Here is a 6,055-nt window from a genome sequence, read left to right on the forward strand (position 1 = left end):
TACATTTAGTTTACACATTTTGTCAAACACTTGATATACATGAGCTTATGCATGAATGAAATCACATAACAACTTGTCATACTTTCCACTAATCAATTCACATAAGCATTTTAACAAACACCTGGGAGATATAAGCTATACACCATATAATTCACCATTTTCCCATTTAATTCACCTGGGCAATTTATCAAATACTCGGAGAACATAATCTATACACATAATACTAAATAACATGTAGGCCTCATGATTTCAAATCCCCAACTTACAATTTCAAGGGCTTAAACATGAATTCACATAATACCACACACATGTCAAATAAATTTACATGAATCTTGTACTAAATCATAGATTAGAAACCCAAATAACATCATAATCATGAATACAATCAATTTAACATGAAATTTATGAAATAAATCAACTTGTAAATTTAAAAGGGATTCTTGAACTCTAAGGATGGAAGAAAACCCTTGGATAAACACCTAATATACCTTGATGCTTGAATTTGTGAAGATTGATGGTGAATTTCTCGAATCTTGATCTTGACTTTGATGGGTTAAGGTTTGTGTCTTGAGAGAATATGAGAGAAAGTGAGTTTATTTTCCTTATTAAGGGCTGAATTTCGTGTTTTAGGGCTAATTAAGAGTGAAAAAATGACCCAAATACCCCTCTGGACGCGACTTTCAATAGGCCTAAACCACCCTCTACTTTAGAAGTTGAAACCTTATCCTAAGATATGAGATGCAATTTTTATTTCCTTTGTGGAACCCTAAAAGGAATCACATTGAATTTTATCAATAAATTTATAAATACGTTTGGCAGAAGAAATTTTTACATTATATAGGCTGAGATGACGTTGAAAGAAGTTTTTTCAAGGACAAGTCTACCCATAGCGTTAAGGAATTTAATTTTCCAACTTGCTAGTTTTTCTCATATTATCAAGAATGTACCAAAAATCTTTTACCCGTGGCTACTGCTAAGTTTAGAAAAACCTAGATATTTTTTAAATTATTGTGATTCATGAATATTAAAAGATTGACAACTGAGATTTCTAGAAGAAATAGGACAACCATTTGAGAAGAAGGCTTTAGATTTAGTACAATTTATTTTTTATCCAGAGATAGGACAAAAGTAATTAATGCAATTTTCCTTATTTTGAATAGACAGGGGAGTAGCCATTGAGATTAGAGTGAGGTCATCCACAAAGAACAGATGTGAGAATAGAAGCTCATTTCTCGAAAGAGAAATAGCTTTCCACATAAGGATATCTACTTGGTGATAAATGTAGGTTGATAACAATTCTATGCATAGGATGAAAATGTATGAGGACATAGGACCACCTTTCCGAATACCCCTATAGGGGGAGAAGAATTTTGTAGGGGAATCATTAACTAAAACAAATATCGTGCTAATGTAATACAGTTCATGGTGAAGGTAATCATGTTCCTAGGGAATTTAAAGAAAACAAGAGTATGATAGACAAAAGACCATTACAGCAATCAAAGGATTACTCTAAGTCCAATTTAAGCACAAGGTATCCTTTTTTATAGGTAGTTTTATTAATATGGTTAAAAATTCCTGAACAAGAACAATGTTATTGGAAAACCAACAACCTGAAACTAGTCTAGTATGGACCAATGAGGTTTGGTGGAGTACAGTTAGCTATAATTTTTATAACGACTCTGTATACCGTCTTATATAAACCATCAGGACAGAAGTTTTTAAGTTGGTTAGAATTTTTGAATTTTTGAATAAGACAAAGATAGGTCTTGTTTAAAGGAACCGGGATGGTTTGAGTAGCAAAAATTTGATGACAATAATGAAGAATACTTTTTCCTACACAACTCCAATGATATTTGTAGAAATAATAATGAAAATCATTTGGAACCGGGGCCTTGAAGGGTTTGAAGGAGAAAAGGGCTTTTTGACTTCAAAGTTTGTCACGGGCCTATTTAGAGCCAACATATCCAGTTTATGGAAACTATGGTAAGAAGTACCAAAATTTTTCCAATTTAAGGAGGTACGTGCAGTAGTAAAACAATCTCTAAAACAGTTGAGAGCATGATCAACAATACCATCATGGTTAGTAATCCACTATCATTAGCATCTTTAAAATGAGATATTTTGTTATTACGTCTTCTATTTATGTAATGACCTTGGTTTCACCTTTAGGATGGCATAGTTCTTAGGGATTTTTCTCCGTTTTCACTTTGCTAATAAACTTCTTCACATGCTATTCTTCGAATAATTCTACTATAAAGTAACTAACATGAACTTATCTTATTATATCATGATTGTTAGGAATTATGAATTTAGCTATTCATAATAGTGAATAAATATACCTGTTCTGGTAAGTTTGATAATCCTAAGTTTTATTTCTCCATATATTTTTCCATTGAAATATACCTGTTTTTTAAATAAATAAGCAAAATATTTGTTGTAGACAAGAGAGAGAGTTTTTGCTTCAACGCATGAAGGCTTACCCTTCATCTGAGCAAATGCTCGTTTATTTATAGGCTGAAGTTGTAAACAAACTTTACATGCACGTGTCTATTTTAAAGACTAAAAAACTTTAACAAAAATGTCAAAAAGGCTAGGCTATAGGCTATAGCTATCTAAAAAAAAAGTCTTTATCTTAAACTACTAAAAGACAAAAAATTGTTAATACCTAAGACTTTTTCTATACAAATTTTTACAATTTACGTAAAGGAAATTGTGAAAGTTATCTACATGTCACTTTCACAATTCAATAGCTTGTCTTCTCCATTATTTCGCTCCGTAGCTATCTCTTTTTTGTTGTATCTGCTGTTTTTCTATCTTCTTATCAGTGTAGCATCACATCTGGAATAAAGTTGTGCTTGCTACTACATCTGCTGCATATGTGGTCTTTGTATTTTTGGCCAACTTTTTCAAAAAATTGATCCATAGCTTCTTCTGAAATAATTCCCTTACTGATAGACTTGTTAATGGTTGTTCTTCTGGTCTGAGGAGTGTTAATCCCCATTTTCTAAGTTCTTCCATGTCATGGTCTCTAACTTCTTTGCAAGTTCAATAAATTAATGCTTGGTTCCTTGAATTATATATCCAAACTGGCTTTTTATTTAAATAATTATTAAGTAACTCTGATAATATATTGCTTATTCCAATAACTTTTTACTGCGGTAAAATGCTGGTATCTGCATTTTTGGTATCTCGGTATGTTCACATATTTCTTCCGGAATAATATAATCTCTGGTCATACCCATTTTGACCACATTAATAGTCTGTTTAATTTCGTCAAATAATATTTCTGATGGTGCGGAATAAAATCAAACATAGAATAATTATCCGTTGGTAATTCTCTTGTAAGTCATAAATTCTTTGTGAATTTCTGGGATTCCTACTAACTCTTCTCCATTGGTTGTGTAAACCATAGATAATAATCCATAATAGTAACATGATTTAATAAAATTTGGGCTTGTACCTAGTAAGGCAATAAGTTTATTGTAATTTTGGCATTTCTGGGTAATATATCCTTTTTGTTGTGCGGCTAGCTCTTCACTTTGAATAGGTTTGGTATTTAATAAGGTTTGTAAGCTTTGTATGTTGTCAATATATTTACGAGAAGAATAATTGTATGTCTGTTTTTCTTGGTTAAGTGATTCAGAATATGTATGTATCTGGGGAGGTACAAATACTTCTACATTTTGTATATTTGGTGTATATGGTTTTGAAAATATTTGGCTGAGGTTATAATTCTTTTTCTTTGGTATTCCAGGTCTATTTTGAGTGACTATATTTTTCCCTTTAGATGTGCCTGCAGCTGTAATTGAAGTTTCGTTAGTAATTTGAGTTTTAAGGTATTTCTCATCGTCACCTTCTAGGTCTAGTTTTTTAATGTGCTCTTCCTGCACAGTATCTTATTTTTTATAGTGCTCGACTTGCACTTTTACATTTGTAACTTCAGTAGTTAGTGTAATAACTCGTTCTTGTAATAACTCCATTTGTTTAAACATTAGGAGTAATAAATCAGTCTGGGTATCTTTGGCATTAGCCTCTTCCATTGGTAAATCAGTTTGAGTAGCTTTGTCTTAATAAGTAATCTGCAATGATATTTTTGTTATTATTGATTACTTCAATTGTAAATATAAAACAGTATATTTAATACTAGTCTCTGGATTTCCTTTGTCGTAACTGCATTTTGTATTTTTCTTGTTAGCCACCATCGTACCTGTGTATTATCTATTCTAACAATAAACTTGCTATATGTTCAAATGCTATTAAACATTTATATAAAGAACATAATTCTTTTCTATTTATTTTCCATTTTATTTCTGTTTCGTTAAACGTTCCTAGATAATATCTACAATGATGTTCTAATTCTTCTTCTTCATACCTATATTTAAGTACTCCTCCATAACTATATTTACTTGCATCATCTTCTACTATATATGTAAATTTTTTATTTTCATCTGAAAATTATAATTTTGGTAACTCTTTACAAAGTAATTTTATTTTCTTTACCTGTTTTTTGTCTTCTTCATTATATCTATATTCTGCATCCTTTTTTAATTTTTTCTGTCATGGTTTTAAGTTTTCTGCTAGTTTTGGAATATATTCTCTTACTTGGTTTACTAATCCTAAGAATGATTATAATTTCTTCTTTGTATCTAATTCTTCTTCTGAATTTATTATTTTTTGGACTATATGTTGTTGCATTTTGACTCCACTTTTATCTATTTGTATTCCTAAAAATTCTATCTGATTTTTCATAATTTTTGTTTTCTTCTCACTTAAACTTATTCCTAGTTTTTCTATTATATGTGTAAACTGTTCTAATAATTTTAAATGTTCTTCTTTAGTTTTTGTGTATAATAGTATATCATCTATGTATACTATACAATTAAGTAGTTGTTTAAAATAACTATCCATAAAATGTTGATATCTACCTGGTTCATTTTTATATCCAAATGGTAGTACATTCCATTCATAAAATCCTTGTGGTACCGTTAAATGCGGTTAATTCCTTAGATTCTTCTTCTAACTTTAAATGGTAAAATCCTGATTTACAATCAAATTTACTAAAATAATTATATCCTTGTATTTGCCTTATTTTTAATATCTTTTTTGGTATTGGATAATTATAAGTCATTGTTTTTGCATTTAAATTTCTATAATCAATAATCATCCTACTTTTTCCTCTTTTTTGTTCACTATGTTTATTTACTATAAATGCTGGGCTATTATGTTACTATTAATTTTTTGTATATATTGTTTTTCTAATAATTCTTCTATATGCATTTTAAATTCTTTTAAATCATCAAAATTATATATTAATGATTTCTGGGTTATTATGCTATTTTTATCTATTAATTCAATTTTTATAGTGGTTTTATGTTTTTCCCATCCTTTTAATGGATCTTCACTATATAATTGTTCTAATTTTTTTCTTAAGTATTTCTATCTTATTTATTGAAAATATAGTTATTTCCTTTTTATTTATTGAAAATACGACCAGTTCTATTGTATCTTCAGTATTTTTTATATTTTCTAATTTTTGTGTAATTTTTTCACTTCCTTTTATCCAATCAATTTTCTTTCTTATTTTATTAATAACTCTTTTTTATCTTACTTTCTGTTTACATGGTGTTGTAAACCACCAATCTGTTCTAGTTATTATATATGGGTATAATTTATCTAAAAACGGCATTCCTAAAAATATATCTTTTGATGTTAGCTCATAATTATAGATTTCTTCTATTGTTAATATTTTATCTCATACTTGTGTTTTTACATTCTTAGCTTTTTAAGTAATTAAGCTTCCTTCGTTATTAAATTCTTTAACTATTATTGGTGTTTTTAATTTATCTCATTTACTTTCTGGTAAAACAATTATATCTACATAAATTAGCTCCTGCTCCTGTATCTATCATAGGCGTATAATATCTATGATAATATCCTTCTACTACTATCTTCATTAATACATATATTTTCATATTATGTTAGAGCTCTTCTTAAGAATAATCTTTCTCTATTATATGTTATAGATAATTGTGTATGTTCTATATTGTATGGTTTT

Source organism: Capsicum annuum, chromosome 3 (assembly GCF_002878395.1).
Source record: "Capsicum annuum cultivar UCD-10X-F1 chromosome 3, UCD10Xv1.1, whole genome shotgun sequence".
In the NCBI taxonomy this organism is placed as follows: domain Eukaryota; kingdom Viridiplantae; phylum Streptophyta; class Magnoliopsida; order Solanales; family Solanaceae; genus Capsicum; species Capsicum annuum.